General features: G+C 40.0%; 1 protein-coding gene across 5 annotated transcripts in view; it reads left to right on the top strand.

Moving 5' to 3' along the window:
• EPB41L4A (erythrocyte membrane protein band 4.1 like 4A) overlaps nucleotides 1–13,912 on the top strand; it is a 256,036-nt gene that overhangs the window by 186,429 nt on the left and 55,695 nt on the right. The window lies entirely within an intron of this gene.

The raw sequence follows: 13,912 nt of genomic DNA, 5'->3' as shown, positions 1-13,912 counted from the left end.
TATGTCCTACCTATAGGTCCCCCTTGTCTAACATGCTCCATGGACTTTTCTCATACTGTTTCACTTGAGTCTCACCATAGCCCTGTGAGGTAGGGCAAGGCACAGAGTATGTTCCCATTTTACAGATGAGGAAGACATAGTTCCAGCATCTAGAGAAGTGTGGGGCTGGAATAAGAGCCTAGATCTCCTGGTTTTTGTTTTTACCATATTGTGGCAAGTGAGGGGAATTTTTAATAACAGTAATTTCTATCTGAGCATTGCATGACAATTGACATGGCATTGTGACATCTGTTGTTTCGTTTAATCCTTATGTCAAGCCTCTGAGGAAAGTGTTCTGCTCTACTGCTCCCCGTGTGAGAGTGTCACCTGACTTACTCTTTCGAAGCCCAATTAAATCTGAGTGTAGGTTCCCCCCATCACTGAGCTGGGAGGAAATTAAATTCTTTCTGTTGGTTCTGCAGTGGCAAAATAAGACATGAATTAACTTTGCAATAGGTTACTTTGCCACAGAAGTATTATCGTTTTCCCTGTTTGGCTGATGAGGAAACTGAGATTTAAAAGGACAAATTTGTCCAAGATTATATAATAAATAGGTAACTTAGGATAAAAATTTTACCTGTAATATTTAATATTTTTGTCTTAATAATTTCTGTTTATCTTTGTATATGAGCCGTCTGAAATTCCATTTGGATCAAGTACAACGTGGTACAATTAGCAAACTTTCAAATCCTATGCTGTTTCTGAATTGCTGTGCCTCACGAAATGAGTGAGACCAACTGAGACTACCAAAAGCATGTCTTGCCTCAAATCACCATTGCATTCTACTCAAGACGTGGGAATCATACATGCTTTGTTTACAAACCTGCTCCCTTGCTCCTTTTCTCCTCATATCTTCTTACAAAGATAGTTGCCTCTGTGACACTTTTTGTATATGTGGGAGTGTGTGGCTCTCCTCGGAAGACCAAATACTGAAGCTGATTAATTTAGGGACAAAGGTTTTTGGTTTTATTTTTGTTTTTCTCTTGGCATATGCAGAGAACAACCCCAGGGGATGATTTTGGACTTTCACACCCCTCATTCATCTTGTGTTGTAGTAAAACACACTCTCTTCTTGGTAGGGGATAAGGGTGGTTAATGTACCACCCAGGCTTTTCAAGGACAGCCTCTCAGCATCTGGGAGACCTTTTTAAAATGCAGCACATTATGCATTTATTATTATAAATGCCTGCCTGGTTCAATTGGTGGAGCATGTGACTCTTGATCTCAGGGTCCTGAGTTCAAGCCCCACGTTGGGTGTAGAGATTGCTTAAAAATACATGCATGCATACACATTTGTTTTAGAAAAGTTAAGAAACTTAGAACCTTTCCTTCCAAAAGAAAAAAAAATCTTTCATATTCAATTCCATTCTCCTGATAGTTAACACTTATTATGTAGCTTTCTAGTTGTTTGTATATCTTTTCTGCAAAAGCAATATATTACTCATTACGTAGCTTTCTAGTTGTTTGTATATCTTTTCTGCAAAAGCAATATAGTAGTCTTTTACAATCTGCTTTTCTTATTTAATAATATGTCACAGATATGTTTTAATAAGTTTCTAAATGTTCTTAGCACCATTTTAGCATCTATATAATTTTCTGTTACACAGATGGATAGACATATAATTTATTCAACCAATCTTTAGTTCTTAGATGGTTTAAGCTGTTTGAAATTTTGAAGAATATAAATATAACTAAAGTGAATCTCCATGGAGTGATAGCTTTAAATTTTTTTTTTTTTTCAACGTTTATTTATTTTTGGGACAGAGAGAGACAGAGCATGAACGGGGGAGGGGCAGAGAGAGAGGGAGACACAGAATTGGAAACAGGCTCCAGGCTCTGAGCCATCAGCCCAGAGCCCGACGCGGGGCTCGAACTCACGGACCGCGAGATCGTGACCTGGCTGAAGTCGGACGCTTAACCGACTGCGCCACCCAGGCGCCCCTATGGAGTGATAGCTTTAAACATCCATGCTAATTTATTACATGTATTTTAAACAATGGTTCATTTTCATCATTTTTAACATAAAAAGGATTAAACAATGCTGTGTTTAGAAACTAAGTCAGACTTTGCTGTGTACACATTTCACTTTGATTTTGAATTACTTTTAGTCTGACTTTTCAAGTCTGGATTCCACAAAACTGCGATGTGTTCTGGGATCCAGAGATGGACCCTCCCTTGGACTGTGTGACTGTCTTGGGTAGGGAAGGATCACTTCGCAAATGCCTATGATGAGGTGTCACAGTTGCTGTCACACACATAGGGAGAATGTGGTGGAGGCAGAGATTAATGTTTTTTTGCTTTCTCAAATCTTCCATTTTCTCTTTCCTCTAATTCAAATGTACTTTACTGGGAGCCTCAGCTGAACCCAGCTGGTGGTGACCCAGTCTCAGCCATGCCCTACTTCTCAGGTCATGGTGGGGTTCAGACTTGGAGCAGAATATTTGAAGAGGGTCCTCTTGTCTTCACCTACATTAGTCACTGCTGTGCTCCTTGTTCCAGCCAGGCCCCAAGAAGGTGGGCAGTTCTGTGTGAAGCTGGGCTGGGATGTGTGTGTGAGAGGGAGGGGTCTTTGGCTTGGCGTGCCTGAGAGCCTGCTGTGCTTAGGGTCAAGCCTGCGCAGAGACCTCACTGGCAGTCCTCCGTGAAGTTTCTGCTGCCTGGGGGAGGGGATGCTTCAGAGAGTGCCTGCAGGTCACTAGGTCAGGTCGCTGTAGCCCTCTGTCCCCTTCCCCACCATCGCAGGCAGTTTCTCCAGCCAGCCTGTTACTTTTTCTTCCCACACCCCCAGCTTGCTCAGAGCACCCTCTCCCTCGGAAGCTCCGTATTCCTGAGGCCCATTCACGGGTGGCTGGGCCGGAAAGGAACAATAGGTCTTGTCTTTTTTAAAATTACTTTTTACTGACCAAAGGGGAACAAAAATATTACTTTACTAAATTATGATGCCACAGTTACTTAAATTTTCATTTACAAATTTTGACCGTTAAATTTTGATCAACAGAAAACTGATTTTGAGATGTAGAAGAGATTGATTAGGTTGTACTGTATTTGACAAAAAGGAGTTATGGTTTATTTATTTATTTAAAAGTTTTATTTATTTGAGCGATATCTACATCCAACCTGGGGCTTGAACTCATGATTCTGAAATCAAGAGCCAGATACTCTACTGACTGAGCCAGCCAGGCGTGCCTGGAGTTATGGTTTAAATAAAAGATAGATTTTCTCTTTCTACTCTAAACAGGCCAGCTATTAATTTTCATAGATTAAATCCTGCTGATATTCTCCCTAAAACAAAATTTTAGAACTATAGTTTCAGGAGTTATTGGCATAGATTCTCACCTCATTTAACACTTACATATAATAATAATAATAAAAAAAAAACTAATTGTGGTAGGAGGCTTTCATTTTTTGTTAGTTTATAACATTAATTGATGGTGCATGATTCGTTACTATAGAAGACATTCTTTTATTTAAGTTAAAATACCTCAGACAAACTCAGTGATTTCTCCCCTTAACTTGCATCTTGGTTGTCTGCAGATTTAAAACACTTTTTTTTTTCCCACCTCTCAGTCACAAATAATAAATGCCCTGGTAGCTGAAAAGCCATTGTGTTTAGAATCCGCCAAGATTAGGCCTTGGCACCTCTATGAGGAAGTGCATTCCGGAGTCAAGAGCCCTGCACCCAGCCTGCCTGCTGCTCCACCCCAGGAGCTCAGCGCCAGGGCAGGGAGCCAGAGCATTCCTGCAGATCTGCATGGCCTCAGAGGGAGCTTGGGGGTAAAGCAGGAGGCGAGAGGTCAGGAAGGAAAAGTGCATATTTATACAGCCCTTTCTCTGACAAGGTCTTGGCAACCCACATAGGTGGGTTCCTGTCAGAAGAGAATCAGCTATAGGTAGGCAGTACAGACAATATCTGGCTATAACTCATAATTAGCTGTAAGAAAGTACTGGGTGAAGAAACATACCCATTTGCAATGGATAAACAATGCTGTGATTGTCTGATACGGCATTTTAGGTTCTTAACGGCACCACACTGACGAACAGAGAAATAAATAGTTGCAGTGTAGCCTTCAGACGACTGAAAAGCAAGATCCGGTGACATTTTGGCATTCTCACTCAGCATCTGTGGGAAACGCTGCAAACACAATGCCTGGGGGTGATGAAAATGACTTTTGAATGAGGTTGGTTTGTGCTAGTCTGCAAGCAGACAGCTACTGCTCAGGCCAAGCCACTTGTTTCTGTGCAGGGGAGTGGACCCAGAGTTGCCAAACTTCCAGTGTTTTAAGGGAAGCATAATATGTGGATATTTATGTAAACTTCCCAGAATTTTGAATAGTGGCAATTTCATTTTAAAGATAGTCTTTTGTGTGCTAAATTGGAACCTTCCTGAGAGCCAGATGTGGCACGAGGGCTGCCTCTTTGGAACCTCTGATTGACAGCTGGTATGAACCCACCTGTCCCTGGAGTTCACTGCGGGTTGCTCCAGCATCCCCTGTGAGCATCACTAAATTGGATTCAACACTCCATGACTCCCAGCACGAGCACTTTGTTCTTAGTAGGTCAGTTGGCCAACACCAGGGGATGGTGGGTGCTGCACAGCCCTGGCCCCTGCAGCATAAGATTAACACATGGGTAGCTGACCAGCATGTATTGGTGACCTGACGTGGGTGCACCCCAGAGCAGGACAGGTGGAGAAATGCTTTAACATAGTGAAGTACAAGTTCATTGATACAGTATATAGCTCTGGGCTGTTGAGAAATAGTAATGTCAAGAAAGTAATAATCATTTATTAAGTACTTCCTTTGATTAGCACATTGTGTGAGACATGACATCAGCAGAAGCCCAACTGGGCTGTGGCAATCAGAAATGTATTTTAAAAGGTTTTTGTTGCTGTTTTTTTTTTGTTTTTGTTATTTGTTTTAAATTTATTTTTGAGTAAACACATTTGCACATTCACGTTTCTAATAGAGTTTTGAAAAGCTTAGAAGAAGACACTGATTCCTATGCTAGAAAACACGCATCATAATTTATGGGAAAAGTAACAGAACAGTACAAGACTGATCATACAAAATTCAAATGTTAGGAATTTCTACTCTGTTGTAACAGATACAACCCAAATCTTTAAGGCAAGGACCATAAGACATATTCATTTTAATAGAATAGAGTAGGTCATTAAGTGAGAGCATACTTGGTTTCAGAGGAGGATTGCTCATAGGAGGGCCCGGAGTCGTTGGATGAGATGAGGTGTAAGACAGTCACTTTGTGTTGTGTATAAGGAAACGCGGGCCCAAAGAGGTGAAGTGATTTCTGAGTGTCGCATGTTCTGGAACCTGGAGGTATCTGAATGAGAATCACTAGGCACTCTGAGGAATGTCTGGAAGAAGACTGTGGCACCTTCCTGCACACCTGATGGGAATCGTGGAGTGTTTGCTTATCCTGTGAGGGTCAGCAGAAGACAGGAAGGGAAGAAATTAGTATCAATTCTCATACAAGGGAATTAGAACAATGCATTCTGACCAGGAGTGGTATGTGGCTGGTTTTGGAGATGATTTCTTGAAAATTTAACAGTGTTAACTTTGTTTTAGAGAGTGTGTGATTGTGACATTCATTCTTCAAGGTAACAAATAAGAATTAGCTGATCAATCTACTGAGATAATGATCCAGATCTGTGATTCCTGCTTCTTTTTCACCTGGACTGGAAGAATTCCTGCTGAGTCTTAGATTATCTCTTAACTGATTATTGAAACAGCTGCATTGGGAAGTCATGTGGTACAGTGGGAGGAAAAAAAAAAAGGTGCAGTGTATCTAATTTGAGTAAATTTGAATTCCTGGTCTAACTTGGCTGTGACCTACAACCATCATCCATATTCTGATCTTTCATCTCATTATCTATAAAATAAAGGAACTGGTACAAAATCACTAAAGATCCCTCTTCCTAAAATTCTTTCTTCTCTCTGGCTTCTCTGTCATAGTGTTAAAAGGACCAAATATGACAAAAGATTTTGGAAAGCTTTTTTAGAGTAGTTTTTAAATTTAATCATTATTTCAGAAACCTATAAGACGTGGAAAATATCTTACCAGATCACAAAATACATTTTTCTCCTTGGAAATATACAATGTTTTTGTATACTTTTATATACAGAAGTATAGCTGGTTCTTTAAAACTTAAGTTCAGGGGTATCTGGGTGGCTCAGTCATTTGAGCATCTGACTTCAGCTCAGGTCATGATCTCGTGGTCTGTGAGTTTGAGCCCCATGTCGGGCTCTGTGCTGGCAGCTCAGAGCCTGGAGCCTGCTTCAGATTCTGTGTCTCCTTCTCTCTCTGCCCCTCCCCCTCTCATGCTCTGTCTCTCTCTCTCTCTCTCTCTGTCAAAAATAATATAAACATTAAAAAAATTTATAAAACTTAAGTTCAAATGAAATTCATATTCCTGAATGAAATTAATTGCAATAAGCAATTCATTAATACAGCTTTTTAAGATGCTCTTTTAGTCTGAATTGACCAGATGAATCTGGATTTTACCTCTTTGGTTAACTCATGATTAGAAATTAGTGCTATCTTCTGTTGGTGGGAATATAAACTGGTGCAGCCATGCTGGAGAACAGTATGGAGGTTCCTCAGAAAGTTCAAAATAGAACTACCCTATGATCCAGCAATTGCACTACTAGGTTTTTACACAAAGGATGCAAAAATATAGATTCAAAGGAATACATGCACCCTGATATTTATGGCAGCATTGTCAACCATAGCCAACTATGGAGAGAGTCCAAATGTCCATTGACTGATGAGTGGATGAAGAAGATGTGGGGTGTGTGTGTGTGTGTGGAGACACACCACACACACACACACACACACACACACACTGGAATATTACGCAGCCATCAAAAAGAATGGAATCTTACCACCTGCAATAATGTGGATGGAGCTAGAGTATATTATGCTAAGTGATATAAGTTAGAGAAAGGTAAATATCATATGATTTCACTCATTTGTGGAATTTAAAAAACAAAACAGATGAATATATGGGAGGAATTCAAAAAGGGAAAGAGGAAAACAAACCATAAGAGACTCAAAGATAGAGAATAAACTGAGAGTTGATGAAGGGAAGAGGGTGGGGGATGGGCTAGATAGGTGCTGGGTATTAAAGGGGGCACTTGCTATGATGGGCACTGGGTGTTTTGTGTAAGTGATGAATCACTGAATTGTATTCTTAAAGCCAATATTGCACTGTATGTGAGCTAACTAGAATTTAAATAAATATTTGAAAAGAAAAAAAAAGTGTTATCTTACTAGGTACAAATAGAGGCCTTTCTGGACAGGTTTTTGCATGGCTTTGTCTCTGCCTTTGACTTCTGACAGAATATAACCAAAGACTAGTCCTTTAGTGAACCTACTTCTTCTTGTAGAAGTTAGTGTGAATTGGTTCCACCTTCGCAGTTGTTTGTGGTCACAGCTCCTAAGGCTCTGCCTTGACTTTACAAACCATTTAGGTAAATTTTTATGCTTTTTCACCCATCTTTCTACACAGATGGAGGTTCAAGGGGTCTGTCAACTGTTTAAGATGGTTTTGAGATAGATTTCTTAGGCAGACAACATCTGAGGATTTCACAGCTTTGTTTTACTACCAGATGCAGAATTCACAGTGATTTCTCTGTCAGCATCTTCTTCAGACTTTGAGAAATCTGGGATTGATTTCTGTAATCTGCTCTCCTTACTTATTGGTATCAGTGTGAAAAATGGTTGGCATTAGTTCCTGGAGTTCAGGATTATTTTGGTTGGTGTAGGGAAAGCAGGGGAGGCAGGCAAAAAGGAACCACCTTTCCTGGAGCAGGTGTCCTGTTTGGCACTTTGAACAATGCGCTATGTGGATCTTGGAACCAAGTGTCCTGAGGGGTGACAGGAAATCCCTCTGTAACAATGGTCTTGCCCCTCCCCTCTCTCCAGGGGTGAGAATGGGGCACCTGAGGAAACCACCCGGTTTCCTTCTTCTGAGAAGCTGGAATCAGAGCCCAGAAGATGAGTCAGCTGTGGAGAGCCACCACTTTTGGGGCTACTGTTACAGCCCAGGTGCCAGGCACACCCATGAGCAAAGAAGTGGGTTTGCAGAGAAAGAATAGAGTCACTGAGAAACACCAAAGGACCGTGCAGCTTTGAGAGGAGAATGGGGATAGGACACAGGAGCCATGAATTCCACTCTGTGAGGTCCTGCGGTGTCCTTTAAGTTGAATCCCTAATTTGGTCTGGTTTCCTTGCACCTTAACAGTGGATAACGTTACTTCTTTGGTAATCCCATGAGGAAGGTGGGTGATATTCTCATTTTACTCATGAGGAAACCGAAGCTCAGAAACAATAATTACTTACTCAAGGTCACACAGATTGTAAGAGCAGTGTTTGAATCTATGTGTTTGGTATCTTAGAGCATATATTTGGAAAGTAAATGGAAAATAAAGAAGGTGAAACTCCTTGAATTGTTTGAAAATATACATCCCTGGTTTTTCCTACTATTGCATGATTTCCTTACTTCTTTAAATCTACTTGTTTCCACAGATATTCTTGAGAAGACAGTACATTCTGCTAATTTATAAAGAAGCAGCAAGTCAGTCTGCTTCTAAGTTCTTTGGGACATTTTGCCCAGCAAAGAGGGGAAGAGGCAGTAACAGCCTTAAGTGCAAGGCACGTCACGTAGATCATATAGTCAGGTGTATGTTCATGGCTCTTTTCCTTAGTTGGCACCCTTTTTTATTCTGCCTTGAAGCTGATGTTTATTTTCATTCTGTAAAAGATTTAATATATGGCAAGTCTGGTTAGATTTTCTCTAAAATGTTAATATTTCCACTCTTCCCATGAGTTAAGTTTAGCATTCCACGCATAGCTACCCAAATTAGAAAAGCAAGCAAAACTAAAGGCCTATGGTGTATTAAATATCATAGCTCTAGTGAGTTACCATGAATTATACTTAGTTTCCCATTCCCTTTTCCTTCATCAAGAATTTATTGAGCACCTCTTTGACATAAGACCTGTGATATTGTGATTTATAATAAGAAATAGGTATTTGGTGTTTATTCCCATTTCTGGCACAGAGCTCCTAAAACCATTGGAATTTCCTATATGATAAGAGCAGTAGAGGTGAAGGAACATCTTTTGTTATTCATAGCAAGCCCTTTTGAACCTACTGGTGAGGTCACTTTTGGAAAGTCCCTAAGGATGGGGGCTGGGTACAAGGGGAGCCAGCCATAATTAAGGAGTTGGGATTTTCAGCCCCAGCCCCTGACCTCTGGAGAGGAAAGAGGTGTTGGAGATTGAGTTCAATCATTGATAGCCAACAACTTCATCAATTGTGCCTATGTACTAAAGTCTCCATAAAACCCCAAAGGATGGGATTCTGAGGGGTTGGTGAATTCGTGGAGATGCAGTGAGTGTTGCTCAGAGCCCCTTTCTCATACTTTGTCTTGTGCATGTCTTCCATTTGGCCATTTTTGAGTTTTTATAATGAACTGGTGATCTCGTAAGTAAACTGTTTCTCTGAGTTCTGAGAACCCCTCTAGCAAATTAATCTGATGAGGAGGCAATCTGGAGGGATTCAGCCCTTAACATGTGGGATCTGACATTATCTCCAGGTTGATAGCATGAGAATTGAGTTAAATTGCAGGCCACCCAGTCATTGTCCTCTGAGAATTGAATTGCTTGGTTAGGTGTTGGAAAAAACATTCAGTGGAGGCTCTTTTCTGTGGAGCATAGAGAAAGGAATAAAACCTGGCCCCTGATTTAGGGGGAACTTAGTCATATAAAAATAATAAAGCAGTTATGTCACACTTATTCAAAGCCAAGCACTGTGTTGAGCACTTTCTCTTTGTTTCATCTTTATTATTATTATTTTTATTATTATTATTATTTAAATTTTTCATCTTGAGACTCCATGCCCAATGTGGAACCTGAACTCATGACCCCAGAGATCAAGAGTCTCATGCTCCACCAACTGAACCAGCCAGGCATCCCAAGCACTTTTTAAAAAAATTGTCTAATCTTCATATCCACTATATAAGTAGTTGGTGATACCTCTATTTTATTGTTGAGAAACCTGAGGCCCAGAGGGGTTTACTAACTTGTCCAAGATCACACCATGGGTAAACTGGCAGAGCTGAGACATAAGTGGACTTCCACTCTTGTAGACTTAGCCATTTTGTCAGGCTAGGGAGGTAAAAGATGTACTTACATGTGGGCAGGATGTATCAAGTGTCACAGAGTGGAACTCTGAAAAAGTTTAAGTGCCCACTAGGATAATTTGCTTACGGCTGAGGGTAAAATGTATGATGTTATTGTGAAGGAAGTGGATTTTGAAGGCTGGCTAGATTAGGGCAGTAGATTTCACGCTGAGGTATGCAGCTCCTGGCGGTGAAGAGAGTACAGGAAGACTTTATTTTTTATTTTTATTTTTTATTTTTTTTAAGGGTATTTATTCATTTTTGAGAGAGGCAGGTGGAGCACACACACACCCCTGCAAGCAGGGGAGGAACAGAGTGAGACAGAGAGAAACCTAAGCAGGCTCTCCATGCTGTCAGCACAGAGTCAGATGTGGGGCTTGATGTCACAAACCCTGAGATGAATACACGCGCTGAAATCAGGAGCTGGCCACCCAACTGGCTGAGCCACCCAGGTGCCCCAGGAGGACTTTCTTGAGGGTTGTGTGAGCACAGACGGTTTTGATTCAGTCGCCTTTCAGATTCTCTTTCCTGACGGGAATCTGCCTGCCGTAGTGTACTTGCTTTGCTGGCTCTTCTCTCCAGCCTGCCCTTTACCAGTGGACCATTTCCCATTGTCCGAAAGAAAGGCAGACCTTTTCCTCATCCAGGATCCATTACACTGTTTTGTCCTTAAATGTTAAAAACCTCCTGAGCTGGTGTTTGGAAACTAAATGGCCTTAATTATTAATGACTTCCTTTGCTAAGTCATTTCCTCATTTTTACTTTGGACAAAATTGGAGGAAGACCCAATTGATTTGTCACCTGATAGAGGATTTGAAATAATTTTAGGTATGTATCACTACTAGACACATAACTCTTAATTTCTTTACATACAACTCTACTTATTTATGTGAACAAGATTTCTTAGCGTTGAAATCTATCCAGATAAAAACAGGAATGGGATTATTGCCGACCTGTTTTATTCCAGCACAAAATAATAGTCATGAAGGCATATGATCTATGTCCTTGTTGGGAAAAGAAAACGACCTTGTTTATCTCATTAAGAATTACTTTCCAACAAAAGTTTACTTTTTACTCTTAATTGTTTTTCAACATTATTTTGGTATACTAATAATCTATTAATAATTGTAATGGCTTAGTTCAGAAGAAATTTTTAACACCTAGAGCTTTATAAAACTTAAATTTATTTCTATTTTTTGTCACTGAGAAGTGACTAAAACTTTCAAGTGGTACAACATGTATTACTTTGGGATAAATTTTTGGGAGGAGGTGGAATTGAAATGCAAATACAAGGAGAATAAAGAATGCCATGAAATTTCCAAATGGAAACTCATTTCATGTATTTTTAAAATGGGTGACTGTGGGTATCCAATTTCTATGGTATTTTATTGCATTGGATACATTGAAAAGAGTTGTGACACAATTCCATTTTAAAGTGTCAATATTTTCTGTATCCTGCAAATGACATACTTCGGTATTTCAACTTTTTTTTTTTTTTAAATCAAGTGTACTTGACATAGACTATCCTATTAGTTTCAGGGGTACATCACAGTGATTTGGTATTTTTATACATTACTAAATGATCCCCATGATAAATCTAGTTACCATTTGTCACCATAAAAAGTTGGAACTACAAAACTTTTGATAAAAAATGTTTGATATCACCTTAGAAGCATGCACTAGGGGACAGTAGGTTTTCAGATTCTTTTGTGTTGGGTAAAAAGCTGAAAGAACTCCAAGTTAAGACCTCCTAGATCTGAGTTCAAACTATGAGGCAGAAAAAAATATGAATTTTCTCAATTTTACCTTAGCTAAAGAAGCCTTTTTAAAGCGGTTCTTACATATAATGATATGTACTTCGTATATATTTTATATTCTATTATACTTGCATCAAATAAAAACCTCTAAAGCAGGGATCTAGCATATTCCTGTGAAGCAGAACCAACTTGAGAGATGGAATGGTCCACCTGCTGCACCAGGTGAGATAAATTGACAGAAAATGACTTGGAGGGGTACCTGGGTGGCTCAGTCGGTTAAGCATCTGACTTCTGCTCTGGTCATGATCTTGTGGTTTTCGAGTTCAACCCCCGTGTCGGGCTCTGTGCTGACATCTCAGAGCCTGGAGCCTGCCTCAGATTCTGTTTCCCTCTCTTTTTCTGCCCCCTCCCCACCATGATGTGCACGCATGCGCTCTCTCTCTCTCAAATAAATAAATATTAAAAATAAATTTAAAAAAAAGATGACTTGGAAAAGGTTTGCTGTGTGTTGCTCTAAATTGTGTGGTCCCCTTGAAGGGGTTGGGGGGAATGCAAGATTACTGCCAGGATTGGATGTGAGCGTTTAATCAGTCTTCTTCCCTTGAATTGTGTCCTCCTATCACAAGAAGAAAACTTCGTATTTAAGAGATTTGCCACTTCTTAATTCCAGCCAGCCAGTCACAGATAGGTGTTGTCATTGAGCCCATGGGTGCTGAAAGGAAAGATGGCACCCTTCTGCTGCTACCATGTCTCACAGCCCCTCCAGCATGCACAGGTGTAGATCACAAGTTCTTTAGCTAGAACGCTTTCATTCTACTCCGAGGACCTCAGGGACCGAGCAGATGACTTCGCAGGTTCAGAAGTGCCTTTCTTGTTTTTGAACCTGCCTTTCTGACCCACGAGGAAGGATGTCTGTGACACACTGTGTCTCTCTCAGTGTGTACTTTGGTAGCTCCGCCAAAGGAGCAGAGGATGCAATGCCTTCATTTCCACCCAGCTCACACTCCCAAGTTGATCATTTTGGTGATGAGGAAAGCAGAGGGATCCAGGAGAGTACTGGGTCAGGGAAGGAGAAATTGGAAGCAGACCAACCAGAGAAACGATCTTTCATGTGTAGACATATTTTCCTAGCATCTTTCTCCTCCACACCCAATTCTTTATAATCTAGCCTTCAGCTTTTTAGCAGAATGCCTTGTTTGATCTTGCAGTTGACATGTAGCAAAATCAGTGTCTTAAAAGTCTCTATGTTTTTGCTAAAGCAGTAACTGCTTAAATACCACCCTTGGGCTTTTTGAATGAAGAAACTCTTAAAAAAGCAGGAATCTGGCTGCCTGTTTGGGATGAATGGGCTGATGTCAGGCATTTGAACTTTAAAGAATTAGCCACTAGATGATGAAACACTTCTATTTTCCAAATTTTGTGTTTCAAGATTCAGTTTTGTTTTGCCTAATTTAATGAGTGGCTGTTTTGCCAAATTCTCCTGTTTGACCATAATTTGTGGTGTTAGAAAAAAATGTCTTATTTTGCTAACTTGCTATGCTTTCTGCCATTTTTTCCATAGTACTCAGTCTAAAGTTGGTGAAACCAAGGCATAGTGACTTTGTACTGTCACTGTAACAACTATAACATTAAACTGTATCTCCAATTAAAAGCTCATTCTTAATTCATGAATATCACATTTCTTATGATAAATCGTGGGGTTAGGCAATATGAAATCAGATGAGTTTTACTGGAACCTAATACATAATCTGTTGCATTGGGAACAGTTGTAATCTGCCCTGATTGTCTTAAGCATCAGATACAGGTTTTTTATCTTTTAATTTAGATAAGAAAATGTGAGTAAATTGGATAAAATTTAACCTAAAAGTTTACAAATTTATCATATTGGAGTGTTCTTAAAATGAAATCATTTATATA

This window comes from Leopardus geoffroyi, chromosome A1 (genome assembly GCF_018350155.1).
Source record: "Leopardus geoffroyi isolate Oge1 chromosome A1, O.geoffroyi_Oge1_pat1.0, whole genome shotgun sequence".
In the NCBI taxonomy this organism is placed as follows: domain Eukaryota; kingdom Metazoa; phylum Chordata; class Mammalia; order Carnivora; family Felidae; genus Leopardus; species Leopardus geoffroyi.
This window is presented reverse-complemented; position numbering and strand designations above follow the sequence as displayed.